The 25,144-nt window shown below is 44.0% G+C and overlaps 1 long non-coding RNA gene and 1 pseudogene across 1 annotated transcript; one reads left to right on the top strand and one right to left on the bottom strand.

The window, feature by feature from the left end:
* Positions 1 to 2,209: 2,209 nt before the first annotated feature.
* LOC147821778 (uncharacterized) lies at positions 2,210 to 24,562 on the top strand. The gene is made up of 3 exons (XR_015446556.1): positions 2,210 to 2,865; positions 8,655 to 10,474; positions 23,551 to 24,562. It is a non-coding gene; the product is annotated as an uncharacterized LOC147821778 (long non-coding RNA).
* On the bottom strand, positions 4,673 to 8,658 carry LOC101723258 (ATPase MORC2 pseudogene; annotated as a pseudogene).
* Positions 24,563 to 25,144: the final 582 nt, after the last annotated feature.

Below are 25,144 nucleotides of genomic sequence, written 5' to 3'. Positions count from 1 at the left end.
AAAGGCTGCAGCTCAGCCCCACTCTCCTCCTTTTGAGGTGTAGATTACCTTGCTGTTCCCTCTGTATCAGTGAACCCTACAGGCTCAGCTATGCCCCAGAGAGTTAGTGAGGCTGATTTTACTGGGGCACCAGTAATTTCTTTATCTTTTTTTTGGTACCGGGGATCGAACTCAGGACCTTGTGCTTTCAAGGCAGGCAGTGGAACCACTGAGCTAAATCCCTGGCCCAACAATGATTTCTGAATATTCTGCCTAGTAGGTTGTGGGGAGTGTGTGAGATAATACATACAAAAAGCACTTTGTAAACTGTGAAGTGCCCTAGCACCCTATATATTTTTTTAACCCCTCATATGTTTTTTTTAAAACCTATAAGCTGTCATTGTCCAGAAAATTTTAAGGTACTTATGCATTGTGACAGGTAAGCATAATTGTCTATTTGTCTTGGGAACTGCCTAGGGGTTAGTAAAGCACACCTCTGGGTGTGTCTGGGGGGATCATGGAGGTCTGACCTTGGGTACTACATCTGGTCCCTCACACTTACCTCTCTGGTATTGTTCCCTGCTCTCTTCCCAGTCACTGCGAACTAAGCAGCTTTGCTACACCATGCCCTTCTGCCATGGTGTTTCTGCCTTGCAGTCAGCTGACCACGGCCTGAACCTTCAGAAGCCATAAACCAAATAGACATCTCTTTAGGTTGCAGGTATCAGGTAATTTGTCCTAGCAATGGGAAAGCTAACTAATACAATTAAATTTTTTTTATGTGTGAAACAAGGTCTCACTATGTAGCCCAGCCTGGCCTTGAATTCATGGAAATCTTCCTGCCTCAGCCTTCCAAGTACTGGGATTACAGGTGTGCACCACCACATCTGGCTAATACACTTATACTTGTATAAAGTTGAATTGCCTATTTACTGAGACCTTGTGACTTTAATTATTACTTTATTGCTTCAGTTATATAAATTTATAAACAAATAAACATGAAAAATACTTATGAATACCTGATTCTGCCCTCTGATTTTCTTTTTCTTTTTCCCCCTCTGATTTTCTACTCACAAGTATTATGGAATTATGAATTATGTTCTTGCAAAAATTCAATGTTGAAATCCCAAATCCTTTTAGCTGAGAGTATGATTGTATTCAGAGGAAAGGTCTTTACAGAGGAAAGCAAGTTAAAATGAAGTCGTATGGACCTGAATTCAATGACTGGTGTCCTTATAAGGAGAGAAAATTAGAACATGCGCATACTTGTGTACAGAAAAAAAACTACACGAAGACACAGGGAGAAGGTGGCCGTCTACACATGTAGGAGAGAGGCTTCAGGAGACCCCAATCTGCTCTACCTTACCTTCCAGTTTTCACAACTGTGAAAAAATGAATTTCTGTTGTTTATGCCATTCATCTAATACAGAAATCATATATTTAGATGTTTAGGGTGCCAGTTAACATTAACTATCACCCTGACTGGATTAAGACTCCTGGATAGGTGACTGGATCATGCCAATAGGGCAGGTGTACTCCCCAGTGAATTAATTACTGAGGGTCATAGCTGCATGTGCTGCTGGGAATTTGGGCCCAGTTGGAGGTGGGCCATGGGAGCAGTACCTTTGTAGGCTGGATCTCTCATTGGCATTCTTCCTCTTTGTTCTATTTTCCAGCTGCTGTAAAAACAGTAGCCTTGTTCTTCCATGTAGCTTCTACCATGATGCTCCTGCCTTGGAACCAGCTATAGATTGAGCCCTCTGAAACCATGAACTAAATTAAACCTCTAAGTTGTGGGTGTTGGATGTTTTATCCCAGCAACAAGAAAACTGAATGATACATTAAGTAACTTGTGCCCTCTTTCCCAAATATGAATGTTTAGAACACCCAATAACATGACAGAGAGGTGTTTTGTTGTTTTGTTTTGGTCAGGCATGAGATATGTCTTATCAAAGTGGATCCTGAACTCCTGGTGAAGAGCTGGATGTCTTTTGGCATAATTATTGCACACAGAAGGGGCCGGGGATTTAGCTCAGTGGTTCTGGCACCTGCCTCGCAAGCGCAAGGTCCCGCGTTTGATCCCCAGTACCAAAAAAAAGAATTATTGCACACAGATGGCATAGAAGTAACTTCCAAAAAAAGAAGTAACTTCCAATGATGTCACCAGATAGGCCTCACTTGCGTCTTGCTATTAAAAGAAAAACTTTATAGACATATTAAATTTAACAGTTTAATTGCACAAAAAAAGATTTGCAAATGGGGCAATCCTAAGAACCAGAGCAGATACAGGAATACTCCGACTTGCAATGTGGCAGAAAATGGGAAGTGATGTGAAAAACATGCAAGTGAGGCATAGAGAAAGCTGGATTAGTTCCAGTTTAGGATTTGCCTTATTTGACATGAGTGAAAAACTCAGCTGCTGTGATCGGCAGGGACTCAGCTATTTGACAAGGCCAAATTCCTAAGGTATATTTTCAGTTTGCTTGTGTACAAAAGTTAGGTTGTAGTCCTTCACGTAAGGACTCAAGTATGTGAGGACAAAGGCCATAGGAACACTGCAAAGCCCCAAGAACTGCACGGTGGAATCTCAAAGGTCGGTGTTAAAGCCCTACACAATTTCTCGTACCAGACACTGGAGGGGGCATCTGCAAATAGGAGTTCAGTGCCCTTTTGACAGTGTCTGATAGCTAGGAGGCCATAGCACCAGGCCCATAATGAAAAGGTTTCTTCTCCAGCTGTTTGATTTGGAGGCAGTCAGCCTGGCACAAGCCATGGCATAGAAAACTTCCTATCTACTCCACAGCCACTTGGCTGGAATTTGGCAAGTTGGAGGAGGTGTTGGTGCTAGAGAGAGATGGCTGCAGCCACTGTGAACACAACTGAGAGGTAACTGGCTATTTTATTTATTTTTTGGGGGGGGTAATGGGCATCGAACTCGGGTCCTTGCGCTTGCAAGGCAGGCAGCAGAACAACTGAGCTAAATCCCTGGTAACCCAGGTAACTGGCTACTTTAAATTTATTTGAAAATAAATCACTATCTTCACAAAGTTGTGGGAAAGTTATTCACATATGAATTGGACAATTGTGTAGATATAATTAAGAGAAATAAAAATACTGACAAATAGTAGAAAATGCAAAAGAAAAACATGAAGCAAAGAAACTTAATCGCTTATGTGGGTGGATCAAGTTTAGTCCGCTGATGTGCCAGTGGTGAAGGAGCAAATGAAAATAAGGACAAACTGGGCCAGGGATTTAGCTCAGTGTTTCCACCACCTGCCTCCCAAGCAGAAGAACCCAAGTTCGATCCCTGGTACCAAAAAAAAAAAAAGAAAGAAAATAAGGACAAACTCTTTGAGAGCTTATTAATGAGACAAAGAGAAAATATATATAATTCCTCCTGTCCTATACACATATGCTATTCCTCCTAAAGTAAATTTTTCCTTCATTTGAAACTAGGCTGGACTTCTGGGTTCTTTTAACCACTAAAATGCATCATAAGTGATTCTGTGTCTGTTCCACACTGTATTCATCCATTTCTCAATACTGTAATGAAATACTTGAGGCAGGGTACTTTATAAAGGAAGGAGGTTCATTTTGGCTTATGGTACTGGAGGTACAAGTTCTAGGGGCTGAATCTGGTCATGGTTTTCATGTTGGCACAGTCCTAAGGTGGTGCAGGACAATACATGGCAAGTGCCAGGGAACGTGCGTACTCAATTACCTGATCTGTTTCTCCCCTGCCTTCCGTCCCTCTGTCTCTGACTTATGGCACTGGGGTTGAACCCAGGGCGTCACACGTGCCCTCTCCTCTTAAAAGCCTGTAGGATTTAATCATGAGCCTGCCAGCTGAATACAGCCTTGAGTGGCTTCAGATGTGACAGGTGGAACAGACCACCCAGCTTAGTTCAGTTCACCCACAGAACTATGAGAAATAAACCATTGGTGTTTAAGCCACTGAATTTCACGTGACTTTTATGAAGCAAAAGCTAACTGGAATACCTTATTTGATTTTATATGGTGCTATGGTTTGCATGTCAAGTCTGAAATTCATATTAACATGTCATTGCCATTGTGTCAGCACTGAGATACACAATGGGTGAGAGAGGCTCAGACGTGGCCTCAAAAGTGGACAAATGGATCAGAAGCCTTGTGAAGGGGTGAGCACTGGAACAGGGGGAGTGTTGTACAGAAGTCCGTGGTCCCAGTCTTGCTCTCTCCCCTGCATGCTCATGTGCCCTTCTGGCCTGTGGCAATACTCCAAGAAGGCCCTCGCCAGATGTCAGTGCTGTGCTCTTGGATTTTCCAGTCTTCAGACTGGGAGTCCAGTGAATAGCTATTGTTTATAAATTCATAGTTTGTGGTATTATGGGGTTGTTTTTTGAGACAGGGTCTTGCTATGTAGGCTAGGCTGGCCTCAAACTTGCAGCAATCCTCCTGCCTCATCCTCCTGAGTTCTGGGATTACAGGCATGTATCACCACACCTGGCCTTCATTTTCTACTTTACAAGTAACATTTTTACTTTGGGTCTTGGCATGATCTACATGGGAAGAGAATGTATTAAAAGCTCTGTTAGTATACTAACTATTCTCTTGTGAATCTTTGAACTACAACCTGAAACTTAAAATTATTTCTTAATATGTGACTTGTTCTGCTACTATACAAAAGTAAAATGAAAGAAAACAGGCTTTAAAATTTATCTTAGGCCTTTGTGATACTTTACTTGTTTGTTTTCTTTTAGAAAATAAATATTTATAAATTTAGGGAGGAAGATTCAAAGAATCAAGGTATCTTTCCCTCCAAAAGCACATGTCTCACATGAACCAAATCAAAGGCAAGTCCATCAACCCATAAATGGAATCCCTCTCTCCAGAAGCTACTGTGTTGAGGAGCAGGTGGGCATGGGAACTGATCTCTGGCTCTAACTGCTCAATCTCCCTTGGTGACGAGGTGTTCGATGTAGGCATCCAGCTCATCACCTGTGTTGAAGTCTGCGTCCTTTCGCAGGAATACCATGATGTTGGTCCTCAGTTTCTGCAGCTTCTCTTGTGCCTCTTGGAGCTTCTTCTCAGAGACACACAGGCATTCCTCAAAGGCCCTGGCCTGTGAGTTGGCACGATTCTGGTAGGAACAGCACAGGTTCTGCAAGTGCACTTCATATTGTCTGAAGTATTCTTCCAGAGGAAAGGATATTAGCTTGTCTAAGTTCATAGTACTCAGCTCCTCCTTGGAGATGGGAAAATTTGGAGGCCAGAAATACTGTAAGCAATCTCGGAGAATCTGGGCCAGGAGATCGATAGTTTCACACTTGGTACTCAGAGCAACAGTGTCAGGCTTGATGAGGACACAGTCTGGGATAGAAGGCTCTGGCATGGCTACAGCCTGCTGAGCCACCACAGCCTTTTTTTCTTCCGCATCCTGCACCTGTGCGGTGGGGGGTTGATGTTCTAGAAAAGGTGGCTTGATCAGCCGCACATCATCACTACCTTTCTCCACCCAGAGGTTTCCTGGAGTTGCATCTTTGGACACATGGTCAAACTTTACCTTCCACCACACCACATTCTTGCCCACTGCTGTGGCTGTCACACAGCCTGGGTACCACTCCCTGTTCACATGTACCTCCACGTGAAGCCCTATATCTTCCTGATCCCTTTTGAGGTCAGCTAGGTCCTGTTTCACAGCACTGTCTGAGAACTCATTTGATTTCTTCTTTTCCTGCTTCACAGCAAATCTGCCACACTTGCACCTCTCCTTCCTTCTCCCAGCCTCTTCAGAGACTAGAAGACTCCGCTTCCGATCAGTGGTAGCCCTGAAGAGTTTGTCAGCTGGCTCTGACTTCTTGACCACTACAGTCTTGATAACTTTGGGTTCAGGGACCTCCCAAGAGCTCTTGGAGTTGGGCCGTAGAGATGATGATAGTGGCTGCACCAGAGCAGTCTTGATTGGGATGTCCATAGCCTTTTGGGGTGCCTCAGGGGACTGGAGAGGCCTGGAGGTACCGGGTTCTACCCAGGCTGCTAAAGTAGGAAGCTTTGGGTGACTGCTGATGACAGGAGCCTTTCGGGGTTTGGTGACCGTCCTGGGATCTGTTAAGGAAGAGGGTCTGTTTGGGGCATTCCTGATCACAGCAGGTAAAGGTGGTGACCAAGGTCGCTTTGGACTCCAACCAGGTTCCTCAGTGGAAGAAGATCTGGCTATCACCTCCAAGGGCAGTTTCTTCACGTGAGCTTGGGAGTGGATGGGAGTGGTTTTCTGAAGGGCCTCCAGCTTCTTCTGCTGCTGGCGAATTTTCTCTGACAGCTGCTTTTTCTTCTGTTCCTGTGTCTTTGGGTCCTTTTTGTATGTCCCCAGGGGTAACTTCTGATTTTGTTCTAAAGCCTCACACCGGTCCTGCTCAGGATCAGGGTTCATAGAGCAAACCCAGGTGTCAGGGTAATCTTTTCCCACTGAGTTCAACTGGAAAGGGAGGGTCCTCCACTTCAGACACAAATCACACTGGATGGTAGTTGGTATTGCCATAGCTCTCCTGCGTTTGTATTGGAGCTCATTGGATGGGGCCTGGCTCCAATTGGCAGAAAGGTAGCCAAACTCATCCCAAAATCTGGTGATTCCACGTTGAGCAATGGCAATATCCTTCCAGTACTGTGCCAGGTGCTCCCCCATTGCCCTCAGCAGGAGCCGGTATTCCTTGGCATCAGCAAAATCCTGCTTGTTGTGTGTAGGGTCCAGGACCAGGTAGGGCACATCAACAACCCCAACAACCCCACCACAGGCCATGCCCCCTTCCAGCTGTGGGCCCACTTTCTCATACATCTTGATCAGGCGGCTACAATTGTAGATGAATATGCCATCTAGGTCCCGATGTTCAATGTTGACCCCGAAAACAAAATTCAGTTCTTTAGGTTCTTTAAGTGCTCGCTGCTTGGCTTCCTTGATCCTCTTCTTGATGTCGGCTTCTCTGCGCAGGTTGATGGCAATGTTCTGGACCTTTCGTAGCATCACCTTGGAGTCCTGCATGATATTACCACCTATTTGAACTTCTAATGTCCGAGCTTTGCTCTCCGCCTCACAGGCCTTCTCTTCAGCAATCCATGCCACACGTTCTGCTTTCTTCACCTCCTGCTCTGCACGGGTCTTGAAATGGCTGGATGTGTACTTGTACATCCTAGGCTTGTACAAACACCAGGTGAGCCTCTTGGTCTGCACCTTATGTCCATGGATGAAGATCTTCATCCGAGGATCGATATAGAGCACAGCTGCATAGGCTCTGAAGGACTGGCGTTCTGGCTTTGTGCCCTTTGGGGAAGTCTCTGCCATCTGGATATCTCTTGGATTTGAGATTATGTCTAGCTCAGGCTCTCCATTATCCATGAGTTTGAGATTAAAGATGATCACTAGTGTTCCACTATCCCCAGGAATCTTCATGAACTGGCTCATTACTTCCTCCTCAGTGTGGAAGGGAGAATACTTGTAGATGAGTTCTCTCTCAATGGAAAATTTCTCCATATTTTCTGTGATAGGTTCCCAGGTCTGAGCATTCCAGGTAGGCAATGGGACTATCACTTCATCAATTCCTTCTTCCTCATGAAAAGTGCAAGACAGGAAGAGACAGGTCATGGTATCTTCTTTCTTTGTGAAAAGGATAAAATCTTTCCCAATGCGCATTGAGCCAGATTTTAACCCATTCCCATATTGCCCAATCTGGGTGGATGCAGGTGTTCGTTTGGCTAATTTCCCAAACTGGATAACATTGGCAGTATCACTGGGATTCATTCCTGCTCCATCATCCAAAAAGCAGAGCATAAATCCCCCTTGAAGGTCCTCTCGTCTTTCTGCATAAATATCTATTCTGGTGGCATCAGCATCTCTTGCATTATCAACCAGTTCAGCAAGAGCTCCAAATAAGAATTCATGAGTGATTGAATTTGTGTGCAGATATTCAAAAGTTAGCTGAGCTCGTTTCAGACTGCTGTAATACGGGAAAGCCATGACTGCAGTGAGATCTCCAGTCTTTTACTCAATGGAACAGGTTTTTCAGGACTCTGTCCAGTAAAGGTTAAGTCTCTGCTCCTTAAAAACTGTTGAAGCAAGTTTCCTATGGTCTATCCAATGTATATTCAGAGATGTTCAAAACTACAACTCATTTCTTCTTTAAGTATTTAAAAATTTTCCATGATGTAATATTTGGAAATTACTTCATATTAAACCTGTGGTCTAAGAAGGACCTTCTGGCATTAAGTTTCAATAGTTCAGTTCAGACAATATGAGTCCAAAGTGAATGGTCTTGGAGTGGACAGTTACTGAGCTCAATGACAGTTATTTCTTTTCCATCTTATCATTCTCCCAGCCCTTTTCTTGTTGCCTTACTTTTTTTTGGGGGACCGAGGATCGAACAAACTTAGGACCTTGCACTTATGAGGCCAGCGGTGGAACCACTGAGCTAAATCCCCGGCCCTGCCTTAAATTTTCTGACAAGAGAATTTGCCAATCTGGAAATGTACCCACCGTAGTCATAAAATTTAATGGTCACTCACATCTTCGCCACCAGTGTCTCCTCGATCCTGACACAGGTCCTAGATCGAGGCCAAGAGGTCGTCAAAGTGCTTATGGCGCTGCTTCCGGCTCACCACTTCCGTGTACAAGGGGCACTAACTGATGATTCTTTTCTTCCAAACAGAACAACCCCCCTGTCTGTCCGGGCCCCAGTCTCTTAGCGCAATGGGTCAAATCACCTCAGCAGCGGAGGAGCCTCGCAGCTGACCCGCACAGTCACCTCAGAGCCCCCACCTGAACTGCCTCAGCCAACTCAACCCAGACTTCTCCGGCCTGGCCAGGGTCAGGCCCAGGTGGCTATCCTGGCTTGAAGGCGGCGCGGCTCCAGGGCAGAGGCGAGTGAACCGCTCAGGTGGGCGTTGCCAGGCGCTTCCGGCGGCCTTTGTGCCTCTCGGGGAACTGGAACCCAACCGTTGAGGCACTCCTGGGAACATGTGAGGCCTCTGCCCTGCCACACAGGTGAAGGAGCTGACAGGGCATTTTTGCTGCTTCCTCTTCAGTTTACCTAAACATTTTTGAATACGTGGAAGACAGAAGAAAGGTTTTTTTCCTTCCTTTTTTTTGGGTGTTTTGAGACAGGGTTGCACTACGAAGTTCAGGCTGGCCTTTAACTTACTATGTAGCCGAGGCTGGCCTCAAACTCATGGGGATCCTCCTGCTTCAGCCTCTGGACTGCTGGGATTACAGGCATGCGCCACTAGGACTGGCTAGACAGCAGAAAGTTTTATGCAAACAAGTCCATTGCAACTCATTGTATTCTGAGCCAGTATTATGACTCCTCACAGGAGCCCATGGGAGTGCACTTTCATTTTTGCTTTTAAACCTTTCCTCTCTTTGGACCAAGTTCACTCTACAGAGCCAGTTTTTCCCTTACCCTGTCACTCCTCACTTTTCAAATAAACTTTTGGCATCATTTTGACTTGTCTTGTTCAATTATTTGAGATAAGAACCTGGAATGTGTTTATCAAGCCGTTTCTAAAGGAACTACCAGATAACAGTAACAGTGTTGGGGCTTCAGCTCTGGTTTCTTCTCAGTCCAACTGCTCTTCCCTTGGTATTGCTGTTTCTGCTAACTAAACAACACTTACTTAGATATTTGTCCTAATTTATACATAATATTCCCCAAGAAGGTTTATGGTGACAAGGATTTTTAAAATATCTCTATCTAGGAGCCAGGCATGATGGCATGTGCCTGTAATTCCAGCACTGAGCAGGCTGAGGCAGGAGGATTCCCGAAAGTTCTAGACTAGCCTGGGCTATATAGTGATTTCAGGGCCAGCCTGAACTACAAAGATCCTGTATCAAGAAAACAAAACAGGACTGGGGATTTAGCTCAGTGGTTTTGCTGCCTGCCTTGCAAGCGCAAGGTCCCGAGTTAAATCCCCGAGTTCAATCCCCGGTACAAAAACAAAATAACAAACAAACAAAAATCTCTATCTAATCTATCTCTAGACTCTTTGGTCAAATGTACAACAAAGAGCAGAAATGAAGATGATTAATGATTCCACAAATAACTTACAACAGTGGTGGAAAGTACAAATGCCACACCTGCTGTCCTTACAGGATTATGATGATATGCGACGACACAATGGCTTCTACAGAGAGAAGAAGTGGAGAGTGGAAAGCAGCTGGGAAACTCATGAATCTTTGCTGAAGGCTTACAGATATAGGAAGAAGAGGTGAATGTAAAACTACAAGAGCCATTCATGGAACTTTGTCTTGTCCCAAACCAACACTACTGCAGCTCAAGTCCTACCTCACTACTCTGGGTGGACTTGAGGACTCTCCACCCTCAGATCTAATCCTAATGACAGGAGACAAGACAGAAAGGTTGTCCTTCCTCCTTGTGATGAAACCTACACAGCTCCTTCCTACTTCATGTCCCAGGATGAAGGGCAGGGAAAATAGCACCTCTCTGGGAAAATCTGCATGGGCACAAGGAAGGTAGGCCTTGCCCTCCGTAACTCCATGAGACCTATGGCATCTGAACCCAGTGAACATTTTCCTTCAATGGTTGGCATCCTTGGACAAGGAAATGGCATTTGTCACCCATTTTAAATAAGTTAATTAACAAGTTTCCATCCCAACTAAAAATAATGTACTAGGACCAGTAAATGATCATTTTGTATAAACAGCTGAAGAAGAACAGTATGATTAAGCAGTAGTACAAACAGTAGGAATGGGGAAATTGGGTTTTAATAGACCAGTTCATCTGCTTGTGGAACCATATGACAAGATTTTTCTAAATAGTATAAAGTCCTTAAAGTCTTCCCAAGTGGAGAAGGTACTTGAAGGGCAGAGCCTAAGACTGTGATTTTACAAATATACAAGGTAGAAGATAAAAAAGTTTAATTTTGGGGCCAGGGATTTAGCTCAGTGGTTCTGGCGTCTGCTTCACAAGCACAAGGTCCCGAGTTTGATCCCCAGTACAAAAAAAAAAAGTTTAATTTTTATTAGTGCACATTGTAATACATAATGATTACATTATTATTTCTTTTTTCATCTCCTTCTCCTCCTCACTCCCACCTCTTTCTGTCTCTTGGTCGCTGTATTAGTTACTTTTCTCTCATTGCTGAGACAAAATACCCAACACCCAAAGTTAAAGGAGAAAAGGTCTATTTAGCTCACAATTTGTAGAGGTTCCAATCCAAAGTCCACTGGCTCCAAGGCAGGGTGGTGTGGCAGACAGGCATCACAAAGGGAAAACAGTTCAAGGTGGCCAGAAGGTAGCAAAAGCAGCAAGAGACCTTAACAGCACCTTTCTGCCCCTTTAATCCCATCCAGACTACCTGGATTAGGATGGTGCCAAACCAATCACTCCTATGTAGTAGTTTAGTAATCACACCCCTTAATCCCAGCATCACACATTCCAGATTCAGTTACCTTAGGAAAAGACTGCATGAGGCTTTGAAGGGACATCTAGACACAAGCCACAACAGTTCCTTTCCTTTTTTTTTTGTTGGTACCAGGGATCGAACTTATGACCTTGTGCTTGCCAGGCAGGCACAGTGTCACTGAGCTACATATCTGGAACTGTTTTGTTTTGGTTTTTTTTGGTACCTAGGATCAAACTCAGGACCTTGCTCTTGAAGGGCAGGTGTGGTGCCACTGAGCTAAATTCCTGGCCCTGGGCCTATATTTTGTTGTTGTTATTGTTTGTTTTTTTGAGATAGGGTCTTGCTATGTAGTTTGGGCTGGACTTGAATTCACTATATACCCCAGGCTGACCTCAAACTCATGACAGTACTCCTGCCTTGGCCTCCCAGGTACTAGGATTACGGGTGTGCATCACTATACCTGGCCTGTCTCCTTTCCTTTTGCAGATCTATCTCTCTGTTTTCTATTGTCTATCTTTTATTTTGTTCTTTAATTTATTTATACCTTGGGTTTCTCATGTAAGAGAAACATGTATTATACTTGTGTGTCTGATATTATTTCCCTTAAATTATGGTCTGAAGGTGCATCTATTTTCCTACAAATGACTCATTTATCCTTCTTTATTACAAAGTAGTACTCCATTGCATGTAAACACTGCATTATCTTTATCTGTTCCTCTGTTGGTGGACACAGAGGCCACTTCCAAGATTTAGATACAAATTGTGCTGCTATAAACATGAGTATACATAGTTCACGGTAATATGATGTCTTCAACTCTTTCAGGAAGATGCCTAGAAGGGGAATAGCTGCATAGAATGGAATTTCTAGTTTTGTTTTCTGAGAAATCTTCCTGATTTTCATAGTGGTTGTACCAGTTCACACTCCCACCAACAGTGTCGGAGGGTTCCTTTTTCTCCCATGCCCTCACCAGAATTTGTTATTATTTGATTTTTCAAGTAGAACAGCCTTGAAGAGGATTTAGGGACATCTGCATGCATCCTGTGCCCCTATGGGTTCCTGGGACTCCATTAGAAGCCCAGGGAAGAAAATTAATTTCACCTGATTCTTGACTCGTGGTCAAAAACAAGTTATCATTTTTCTTGGATTTATGTTGAGGAGCTTCCCAAAGTGAGAAAAATATCTAATGGGTTTCAATGTAAGTAAAACAAAAAAGCTTTTATTAAAAAAATATGGGGCCTGGGATTTAACTCAGTGGTTCCACCGCCTGCCTCAAAAGCACAAGGTCCCGAGTTCAGTCCCTGGTACCAAGGAAAATATATGAATGGTGGAAATAATTGTAGCAAGAAATTGTGCCCAAAAAATTAGGATCCATGACACTACTACATTTCAGCTTTGTTCAGCTAAACTCCGGCTTAATGAGGAGAATATTTTCCCTTCAGGCCTCCAGGTAGACAGGATCAGGAGGAGATAAATAGAGTAATGACTGAGTAATAATGACTGCATAATAATGCGAGTATATTATAACATTGTGCTTGAAGGGATTTTATTTTTAACAGAGGCCAGAGTACATTGAAGCTACTTATTAGTCAGTAGGTTGTTTTCTATTTAATTGTTGCTATCAACTAGTTGCTGCAGCAGAATGAAGAAATGAACTTTAGCACAATCTATTACAGGGTGGTAACAGCAATCCATTAATTGGAGGCAACTGTTATGATTTGAACTTATGAACTTGCAAAATAATAAAGAACAAAATAAAAGATAGATACTAGGAAGGAGGGAGATAGATCTTTCTGGAATGAGAAGGGGACCAAGAGATGGAGGGAGGAGGGGGAAAGGGAGAGAAAGGGGATGAAAAAAGGAATTGAAGTGTGTTGTGTTCCCAGGTCAACTCCACACAAGGAATGCAAGCATTATGTACTACAAACATGGAGAGAGAGAGAGAGAGAGAGAGAGAGAGAGAGAGATATCACACACACACAGACTCCAAGATTAATTCTTCCATAAATTTAGTCTCTTTAAATATCAATTTACTTATTTTTATTCTGCTTTAGCAAATGGAGAGGATGTATCTAAAGATTTTAAAATGCCAGTTCCTAGCTATTGCCATGGATCCAAATATATAATTAAAAGCTGCATTTTGTCTTTAAGATTTGTTTTTTAAATTCTGGGGCTGGAGGTGTAGCGCAGTGGTACAAGTGCCTGCCTAGCACATGTGTGGTCCTGGATTCCATACTTAGCAATGAAAAAAAAAAATCAAAGCATCAATCAATGAAATACAATAAACTAACCTTTTATCCCCAAAAATGTTTATTTTCCTTGGACTGTGACTCCTTTAAGAACAAAAGACAGAAAAACAAAAACAAAAAACCCTTTTCTAATCATTAATATATTTTGATGTGTGACTGTACTACTAGAGATTTATAACCATACCTGAAGTTACCAAATTATGTAATTTGGGATATATTATGTAATTTGCATGTATATAAGGGTCTCACCCACTCAGAAAAGGTTAGTGTCAGTAGCTAAGAAAAACGTAGCTATCATCCAGGAAATTCTAATATAAAGTCAACTTTTAAAATCCAATGAAGTGTTTTTGGTTTTTGTTGTTAGTTTTTTGTTTTGTTTTGTTTTGAGATAAAATCTCACTATGTAGCTCAGGCTGGCCTTCAACTTTTGAGAATTTTTTTTTTTTTTTTTACCGGGGATTGAACTCAAGTCCTTGTGCTTTTGAGACAGGTGGCATAACCACTGAGCTAAATCCCCAGCCCAAAAGTTGTTTCTTTTTTTTTTTGGTACCAGGGCTTGAACCCCAGACCTTGCACTTTCAAGGCAGGCCGTGGAACCACTGAGCTAAATCCACGCCCCTGGCCTTCAACTTTTGATCCTCCTGCCTCAGTGTTGGTAGTGTTGGGGAAGAACTAATTTCTCCTTAACCATAAGTTTGTAGTTGGAATAGATTCATCAGTCTGTTTTGTTTCTATGACAGAGTACCACAGACTGAGTGATTTATAATGAACAGAAATTTACTTGTCTCATGTATTAGTTTTCTCATAGCTGAGACACAATATCTGACACTCACAACTTAAAGGAGGAAGATTTGGTTCACAGTTTCAGGAGAGTTCAATATATGGTCAGCAGGCTCCAACACAGAAACCTCATGGGGGTAGAGCATTGCAGCTGGGAAGCAGAGCAAGGGAACAGTACTAGAAAAAAAATGGGTGAAAGATAATAGGTAGTACCCAAGGTTATGCCTCCATGACTCACCTGGACACACCCAGGAGTGTTCTTGATATGTTAGGCATTTTTTAACCTAATGAAGTCAATATATCAGCACTAATAGCCACACTCCACCCTTTTCTAACTTCACACCAAGAAACACTTCTCCTTAAACCATGCTTCATCTCCAAATAAAGAAATAGAAAATTCATAATTCCACCTAACATAATACAGCTACTCTGAGTATAACTGAAAATGGAATAATTTCTTCCCCAAAGTCTCAACAATTCTGGCATTTTACAAAACTCCAAGACCAAGTCTCTTCTGAGACTCAAGGCAAACTCTTACCCAGGAATGCTGAAAAACAAAAGTTACATAATCTCAAGGTACAATGGCACAAGATAAACATTTCCTTTCCAAGATAGAGGAATAGGGGTATAGAAAGGAATCAAACCAAAGCAAGACCAAAAACCAGTGGGGTTGGACAGGATGTGGTGGCACATGCCTGTAATCCCAACACTTGGGAGGCTGAGGAGGGAAGATCACCAACCTGGGCTACATAGGAAGTTCAAGGACAGCCTGAACTGCTTAGCAAGACCCTGTCTCAAATGAAACAAAACAAAAAAAACAAACAAAGCAAAAAAAAAAAACCTTCCAAAAAACAAAAAGAAAAAAAACACAACAGGGCAAACACTAAATCCTGTAGTTCCATGTCTAGCATCTGGGGAAACGTGGTGATAAAATGTGAGTTTGAAAGGGCATGGGTGGCCCCACCCCTTTGGTCTTGCTGGTTGTAGATCACAGATTCTCTCTCTTTGACTTGTTCCACTCATGGCTTACAGTTTTCCTTGAATGATGTTCTACATTCCTGGCATCTCTGACTTTCTGATATCCACTCCATGTTTGGCTTCATTCCTATAGCTTCATACACTGCTCTCTCTGTGTTTCCCTGCCTGGCCTTTGAAGCTTTCCTTTAAAATCTGCTTTTCGTTTTATATTTTGCTTTTTGAGACAGGGTTTCCCTATGTAGCCCTGGCTGGCCTTGAACACATGGTGATCCTCTTGCCTCAACCTCCCATGGACTGGGATTCCAGGCACGCACTGCCACACCTGACTAAAATCTGGTTGGAAAGTTCCCTGACCCAGCAGCTCTTTCATTCTGCATGCTAGTAAAACCACACCACCTGGATGATACCATGGTTTGTTTGCTGTCAGTAGAAGCAGTAGCCAGGCCTCCTTAGATCATGGCTATGACACCTTCTGAGTACCTGGATGACCAAGCACAGTAAAATCAATCCAAGGAAACCAATTTCCTGGAGGTCCTTCTTGAGCAGGGGTCCCAGGAACTGTCTTCTCAAAAGAGAAGTTGATACTTTTGAACACTTGAGCCTGATGTGGAAAGTGCTGCCAAACAATTTGGAGAAAATAATTACTGTAGCACATCTGTCCATGAACTGTAAACCAGTTTAAAATAACAATATAGCAGAAAGATGTTGTTTTTGTGCTTTGTACAGGCTAACCACTGAAGCTCCGTCTGGGTCCACTTGTCCCTGTGTAAAAACACTGGGTGGGCCCTCTCCTCTTGTGGGGTAGCCTGTTCCTTGAAAGATTAGAAACCAGCCTTGAAATTGTTTATCTAAGCCCCCAACCTTGAAGCTATGGAAAGTCCCTTGCTGTTTTGCCACGCAGCTGTGTAACCAGCAGCTGTGTAACCATCGCTTGAACTTCTTACTCTGTAAAACGGTATATAAAGGAGAACTTTTCTTAACTCGTAGTCAGTCTATAAGGACTCATTTCCTGAGACTGGCCATTGCCTGGCAATAAACTTCTTTCTTATTTTACCCAACTCTCCTGGTCTCTGAAAGATCATTTTGACTCCCGCTTTGCCACAACAAGCCTACAGTGTGCATGGGAGCTTGCTGATTTCTGAAATGTCTTCAAGGCATCTTTCTTCTTGTCCCTATACAAAGTAGGTACTTGGTTTCTTTTTATTTATTTTTATTGTTTTAATTTTTTTTCTTGGTACCGGGAATTGAACTCAGGACCTTGAGCTTGCCAGGCAGGCATGGTGCCACTGAACTAAATCTCCAGCTCCCTTAGTTTCTTTTTAATAATGCTAATCTCTTTAGCAGCCAAATCTCTTTTGGCCCCAACTTTATCCATGGTTCCTTCTAGGCCAAAATTTAAGCTTTTCAAACTTTCCTGCTCTTCCTTTTGCCCCAATTCTCACTGTAAATCTGGCTAAAACCTGCCTGCAGTACTCATACCACAGCCTGAATGTCAGATTCTCTTGAAATTTCCTCAACTAGATTAATTAGTCTGCTGCCCTGCATAGTCTAAGGACATGAGTAAAGTGTAGACAAATTTTCTGTAAGAGCACACTGATCTCAAGTCCAACAGCAAATGGAGTCCCTGTTCTTAACTGAAAACTCTGAGTTTAGCCTTTACTAACTGCATTCTTATCAGCACCTTGATCTTCTGAGCTCTGATTAGAATCAGATATCAAGCTCTGTTTACAGCATTCTGGGGCTTCTTAAGTCTGTATCTCCAAACCTTTCCAAACTCCTTTTCCAAACCACTTCCAAAAGCTTTTAAGCCTCACGGTCAGGTATGGTTACAGGAACAACCTCATGTTTATGGTACATTTTTTTTTTTGTATTGGTCAATTTTCCCATTACTCAGATCCAATACCTGACTTAATACAACTTAAAGGAAGAAAGATTTAATTTAGCTCCTAGTTTCAAGAGATTCAGTTCATGGTTGGTGGGCTCCAAGGCAGAAATCTCGTGGTAGGAGGGCACAGGAGAACAAAACTGTTTCATGGTGGCCAGGAAGCAGAGCAGGCAAGCAGTACCAGAGAAGAATGGGCTAAAGACCATATATGGTACTTAAGGTGGTGACTCCGTGATGCACCTAGACATAACTGGGAGCAAGTTTTACTAATCTGCTAAGTGTTTCTTAATCCAATGAAGTTGATAAATCCCTTAACAGTCACAGTTTATTTATCATGACTTTGAGGTCCTAGGTTGACTTGATGGTCTCTAAAATGTCTTCAGGACCTTTTTCTCATTGCCTGTAGAAATAGCACCTGGCTTCTGTCTATCAATGTAAATCCCCTTATCAAAGGCTCCCTGGCCTGAAGGCTGGCAGTGTTTCTTCTTCTTCTTTTTTTTTTTTGGTACCGGGGATCGAACTCGGATCCTTGAGCTTTCGAGGCAGGCGGCGGAACCACTGAGCTAAATCCCCTGCCCAGTGTTTTCTCTTCTTTACAGGTTCAAGCTGTGACTATTCCAAATATTTCTGTTCTGCTTTTTTTTTTTTTTTTCCTTTCTTTCTTTTTTTTTTGAGTCAGGGTCTCATTGTATTTCAGGCTGGAGTTGAATTCACTATGTAGCTAAGGCTGGTTATCTTCCTTGAACACATGGTGATCCTCCTGCCTCAGCCTTTCCAGTGCTGGGATTGCAGTCATGTGCCTCATGTCTGGCTGTTCTACTTCCTTTTTTTTTGTTTTTGGTACCGGGATCGAACTCAGGACCTTGTGCTTTCGAGGCAGGTGGCAGGAACCCCTGAGCTAAATCCCCAGCCCTATTCTACTTCCTTTTAACTATAAATTCAGTCCTTCAATCATTTAATCCTCTCACATCTTACTATTGTTTCAGTTGAATGGGCCAATAATAGTCCAGGTTCTTGTGTATGAGAAAAGAATTGCCGAGCATACACCCAGTAGTAAGCAGAAAGCAGGTACACTTACTGCAGATCAGAAGAAGTTGTGCGGGCACAGAAAAGCACTGCATGTAGGTCAAAAATAGCACTAGTAAGAGACAAAGAGGGCAGACACTTCTACTTTAGGTAACTTCTCCTAAATCTTTAGGTGTGATTGACAGGAATGATTGAAAGGGTTCTGAGTCATCTTAGAGGTTCTGAACAAGCATGCTCTTCCCAGAATTCACTGATCTTAATTATATTTATGGAATGTAGTGCATATTTATGAAGTAATGAGGTGGGAGTAGGGTAAAGGTGACCAGAAGGTCAGGCTAGGAGATCAAATGTGCATGTGCCCTTGCCTAAAGCATTGGGAAATATTCTAAACTTTTATTTTGTTTTACCTCTCTTAGGACAATGGAAGCAGGAATAACCCTAGAGTACTGTTTTGGATTAAAAGGAGGGAAGGGAGTGACTCCTTAGAACCACTGTTTCTAACTATACCACTATAAACATTTATTTATTTATTTATTGGTACCGGGGATTGAACTCGGGACCTTGTGCTTGTGAGGCTGGCGGCAGAACCACTGAGCTAAATCCCCAGCCCCACTACTATAAATATTTAAAAGTTGGGCTGGGGGTGTAGCTCAGTGTCACCATGCCTGCCTGGCATGTACAAGGTCCTGAGTTTGATCCCCAGTACAGAAACAAAAAATGAAAAAAAAAAATGTAGCCACAAAACTCCTTCAATATTTTGCTTAGAAATTTCTTCCGTCAGCTATCCCAGTTCATCCCTCTTAAATTCTGCTTTCCATAAAACCCCCAAATATAGGAATAGTTCAGACAAGTTATTTGTTTCTTTATAACAAGGATATCCTTTTCTGCAGTTTCCAATACCTTGCTTCTCATTTCCACCTGATATATAATCAGCATGGTCTTTACTGTCCATATTTCTATCAATATTCTGGTCACAACTTCTCAAGTAATTCCAAAGAAGAACCTGACTTTCCCTCTAATTCTTCTTTCATTCTAAGCCTTTGTCAGAATGGCTCTTAACACTGTGGCAATTGATAGGTCCCCTAAGTTGGACCCCTGCCCAAGCCCAAGCAGACCCAATACCTGCATCCACAGGAGCACAGAAATAACAAGAAGCCAGCAAGCTGCCCTGCTGCTCTCACCACCACCCTGTTGATCACCCAGCCCCAGGCCCATCACCCAAGGGACTCTAAAATTTTCCACCCTCTTGAGCAGTACCCCCTCCCCCACCTAAAATGCCTCATATTAACCATGAGCACCCTCCTCTCAGTGCCAACGGCCTTCTCATCTTTGGCCCATCTGCACCCAGATAGCAATAAACTCACTGCATGTTGTGGTCTCAATCGTTCCTCGGTCTGACCTTACATTTGGAGGTCCGAGCTCCTCTCCCAGGAATGTCTGAGCTCCCTCCCCCAAACACTGCCAAGCACTTTGAGGCCACCCCTGACATCTGACCTCTGGCCTCTTTCTGCCACAGCTTGCTACTAGTCCAGGTCCTCTCTTCAGGTTGGGTAAGTGATTCTTTTACTCTCTCCCCCTCTTACCCCTTCCCCCAGACGAGATCCACCTGGGATCTCACTTTGTCTTCCCAGACAAGATCTGCCTGGGACCTTGCTCCCCTTTGCCCTAGGTGAGTGAGGTCCACCTGGGATCTCACTCCCCTTCACCCTAGGTGAGTGAGGTCCGCCTGGGGTCTCATCCCCCTTGCCTCAGAAGCGGTCCGCCTGCTCACCTGTCTCTTGTCACCCCCTCTCACCCAGAGTGCTCTGTCTGACCTGGCTCAGGTTCAAAGTGTGCTGGAAACCCAGTACTGGTCACACCCTCAGGAACCAGGTTCCCCTGATGGCCACCCAATCTCAGGGACACCTGACTTGGTTGCCCGTTCACTCTCTTTGCTTTGGGAAACCGATAGAAGACATTCTTTCCTTTCCCCCAAAGCCTAGGTTTCCAGTGTCAGACATCACTATGGGCAACCTCCCTTCCTCTATCCCCCTTCTTCTCCCCTGGCTTGTGTTCTTAAAACCCTCAAACCTCTTCATCTCACTCTCCACCTGAAGCCAAAATGTCTCATTTTCTTTTATAATTTGACCTGGCCACAATACAAGTTAGACAATGAATCACATTGGCCCCAAAATGGCACTTGCAACTTCTCAATTCTCTGAGAAGTAGACAACTATTGCCACCGGCTGGAAAAATGGTCAGAGGTCCCATATGTCTAGGCATCCCTTGCTATTCACAGACTCCCCTCTCTCTGTGCCTCTTGTGACCCCACTGAACTTCTCACCTCAATTCCTCTGTCAGATCCCTCCCCTCCACCTCCCCACCATCACTCCTCTCTGACCACCATCTTTGCTCCCTGGGTCCGCCTCCCCTATCCCCCATAACCTCAGCCCATTCCTAACCCACCTCAATCTTGACAGCCTCACATTGTCCCTGCCTCCCTACCCACTCTCCCCACCCTCTCCCATCCCCAGTCTGGTCTCTTTTTGCCTCTGTTCCAGCCCCAGCTCCAGACCCCTTCCCCTACAGCTGCGATGCAAGCTGCTTAGCTTCCTTCAGGACCTCCTACTGTAACTTCCTCTGCTCTGGTCCCTACTCTCTCCACTTATCTGACACTTTCAATCCTCCTCAACAAGACCATTCCAATCCCCTCTCACACAAGGTCTGAACTGCAGTTTGGCATTTCTTCCCTATCCCCTGTTCCTCAGTTTCTCCTTTGGGAGGTATGGGAGGGGGTGGAAAAAATAGTCCAAGTTCATGCCTCTTTTTCTCTGTCTGATCTTTCTCAGATTTCCTTCTTTACAGATCCCACTAAATATGTTCAAAAATTTCAATATCTCACTCAATCCTATGACTTAACCTTACTTCTAGTGTCATCCTTACTTCTACATCCTCTCCAAAGGAGCAAGAACAAACAGATTTGGTTCCTAGCTAAATCCTATGACAAAAACAGGTGGCTTGAGCCCAATTTAAAGGGCAGAGCTACAGCCATCCCCAGGCCAAGCCCCCATGAGATAAAAATCTGGGCCAGTCTGTGTCTCACCTAGACTCCACTCTCAGAAAGTTTACTGCTCTACACCCTGAGAGTCCAGAAGGACAACTTATTTTAAGGATTCATTTTATTACCCAATCTGTCCCCAGATATTTGCAGAAAGCTCCAAAAAAAAAAAAATTAAATCTGGCCCTCAGATTCCCATCAGAAATTGATCAATCAAGCATTTCAATAAATAGTGGTATGGCCACCCACCAGCAGTATATTTCTGACTTACAACTGCTTGCATCCACTGTAAGAAACACACCAAAAGGGCTGAAAGCCAATCAGGGGCCAAATAAAACTTGTGGGAATCCAAAGAAGAGGTCCAGGACCCTGCTTTAAGAGTCACCAGACTGGCCACTGGGCCAAAGATTGTTCCAGCCCAGGACTCCTTCCCAAGCCATGCCCCATGTGTAAAAGCCCTCACAAAGTGGTGGGCTGTATTGGGGTGGCCAGGCCCCTCGAAGGGCCACTTGCCCAGGCTCAGGTGCCCTCAGCATCCTGATGGGTTGGACCTCAGATGACTGACACGCCTCAGAGGTCTCAGATGCCCCTTGGACCATCGCAGCCACCAAACTCTGGGTAAAACTTGCAGTGGAGGGTAAGAGTGTCTCATTTCTGATCAATACAGGGGTGATCCATTTCACCCTCTCTTCATTCTCAGAACAGCTAATTTTAGCCTCAGTTACTCTTGTGGGAATTGACGGCACTGTGGGCACTGTGTCCAGGCCTCTTAAGACCCCTCTGCTCTTATACAAATTAAAAAACCAGATCTTTACTCCTCTGTTTCTAGTCATTCTCACCTATCCAATCCCGCTCCTCAGAGGAGATATTTTAACAAAACTCTCTGCCAGCCTCACTATTCCAGGCTCTGCTCCCCACCCTACTGCTGCCCTTCTCCCACCCTTCTCACCTCTACTGCTACGCCTTTCTCCTACCCCATATCTTCTCCCTCCCTTAACCCACGCTTTCGGGACATCTCAGTCCTCTCTGTCACTCAGCATCACCTGCCCCTCCACATCCCCCTAGTGCTTCCCCCTGACCACATACATTTGATTACTCAGATCCCAACCCCAACCACCACACAGCAGCTCCTCTCCTTCTTGGGAATCATTGTCTATTTCTGGCTCTGGATTCCAGGTTTTGCAATGCTCACAAAACCCCTTAACTAACCCGAGGGGCCCCCTCCAGCCCCTTAGACACCAAGTCATTCCCCCACTCCTCATTCTCCCCTATTTCCATCAGACTGACTGACTCACATTCTGGAGGATATATAAATGCCTTGCTTTTGTGTGTCTTGTCGTTTTATTTACTTCCTTCATTCAGTCTGGTTTAATCTTATATGGTCTCACCTTCACATTTCCACCCTCAAATCCTATCTTAACTAGATAAAACATCTCTGTTTTCTGGGTATTCTGTGTAACTTCTCCCCAGAACAGACCAAATTGTTTCCCTTCCTTCTTATCCTCCTCCAGTTCCATAATCAATAAAAAGACCTTAAACACCTCCCTTCCTCCTCCCTACGCCCTTTGACCCAGTTCGCCTTCCATTTCTTTCTTTCAGCCTGCCCTGCTGTAGCATCCCAGCCACTCTCCCACTGCTGTCCCAATTACCTTTACAAAACCTTGCAGTTAACTCATTCCCTGCTGCACTGGCACAATCCTTCCTTAGCCAAAGACTGCCCCTCACTCCCCTCAGGCTTATTTGCTAGAATCCCTTCTGCACTGGGCAGAATGTCTCCTTTCCCCATCCCCAAAATGACTCCCCAGATTCAGACTCAATTCACTGGAGTTCCCATCCTCACATGGACTCACCAGAGGCACTCTACTACTGGCTAGAGGAACTGTCCTTTACGGGGGCCCTTACCCACTCCCCCTCAGACAAAATACACTTACTTGCCTTTCTCCTCTTCCCCAACTTCTCTGCACCTCCCTCCACTCGCTCATGTACTGCCATTTTCTCTTCCTACTCACCCACATACCCCGGCCCTCAGATTTGCTGCTGGCTTAACTTCAGCAGCACCCCCAGGATCAAGCCACCAGGTGTAAAAAAACAGGCAAAAGTGGTCCTATCAATGGTTAAGGAAGTCTTCTTCAAGCAGGCTGGATGTCCTGGCTTCTCCCCATGTTAGAGCCCCTATTTCCAATCTTTCTGCTATTATTGATTGGACCTTGCATAATAAAGTTTTTGACAGATTTTATCCAGGAACAGATCTGATCCATGACATCCAGACAACTCTGCCTGACTGCCCAGTATACTGCTGTCCCACAAAAGCCTCCAGCTGACCCCTGAGAAGGACCTGGCGGTCATCAGGCTCCTGACATCTCGGCTGCCTCACTCTGGGACTGAACCACTCACCCCCTACCCTACTCCTCTCCTCTCTCTCTCCAGAGGATATCCACAGTGTCCCCAGTCGTGCTGGAAGAAGACATGAGAAACTATGCCCTCCACCCTTTTTTTCTTCTTCTTCTTTGTAACACAACAGGCAGGGATGACAGGTCCCCCAAGTTGGACCCCCTCAAGCAGACCCACTACCTGCATCCACAGGAGCATAGAGATAAGAAGCCAGAAGTCACCCTGCTGTTCTCACCACCGACCCTGTTGATCACCCAGCCCCAGGCCCATCACCCAAGGGACTCCAAAATTTTCCACCCTCTTGGGCAGTACCCCCTCCCCTACCTAAAATGCCCCATATTAACCATGATCATCCTCCTCTCAGTGCCAATGGCCTTCTCACCCTTGGCCCATCTGCACCCAGATGGCAATAAACTCCCTGCATGTTGCTTAGACTTTGCCTGCCTTGGTGGTCTCAATTGTGCCTTGGTCTGACCTTACAGCAATCTAGATTTTTTCTATTATGTTCTTCCAAATCATTCCAACCTCTACCCATTATTTACTTCCAAAGTTTCCCACATTTTCAGGCATTTCATATAGCAAGAACCCCAGTGCTGGTACCAATTTTCTGTCTTAGTCTGCTTTATGCTACTCTAACAGAATACCACAGATTTGGTATTTTATGAAGTACAGAAATGTATTTGGCTAATACTTCTGGAAGCTAGGAATTTCAAAATAATGGCATTAATCCATTTCCAAAAGCAGCACCCTTATAATCTAATCTCTTCCTAAGGTCACACTTCACAGCCCTGTTGATTGGGGAGTAAGTTTCCAACACTATGAACTTTGAAAGACACCCTCAAAGAATCACACCTCCGTAAAAAAGACAGATTAACAAGAGAAAAACATTCAGTTTACTAATACATGTAATTTATTAATACATGCAGCACACATTATGAGAAAGATATGTCAATGAAAGCTCACAGCAGGGGCTTAGAACCCTAGGCATCTTGAACAAAGAGCATACACTTTAAAAAAATGGCAGGACAGGGCCGGGGATTTAGCTCAGTGGTTCCATTGCCTGCCCTGCAAACGCAAGGACCCGAGTTCAATCCCTGGTACCAAAAAATCCCCAAAAACCAAAAAAACAAAAGAAAGAAACTATTGCAGTAAAACTTGTAGATTCCACTGGTATCAAATCTGAGCTGATAACAGTTATCATTTTATCTTGTTTTAGGGCAGGCATATTTCTAAAAGGAATGTTCATGGCTTGCTACAGCTCTGATGGTCCTTTCTGACATTCCTGTTTCTCATGTTCCTTCAGCTGGAAATATTCAGTAGCCAAATTGGCATATTTTGGGGTGGCATGTTTGGTTTCCCTTGAGTAGATTTGAACAGGGAAATGATTTCTGACCAGAAGGAGCCTGTGCTGCAGCTAACCAAGTAGCAAGCGA

This window comes from Heterocephalus glaber, unplaced genomic scaffold (genome assembly GCF_053883595.1).
Source record: "Heterocephalus glaber isolate CG9 unplaced genomic scaffold, H.glaber_assembly_v1.0 deba00001698, whole genome shotgun sequence".
NCBI lineage: Eukaryota > Metazoa > Chordata > Mammalia > Rodentia > Bathyergidae > Heterocephalus > Heterocephalus glaber.
This window is presented reverse-complemented; position numbering and strand designations above follow the sequence as displayed.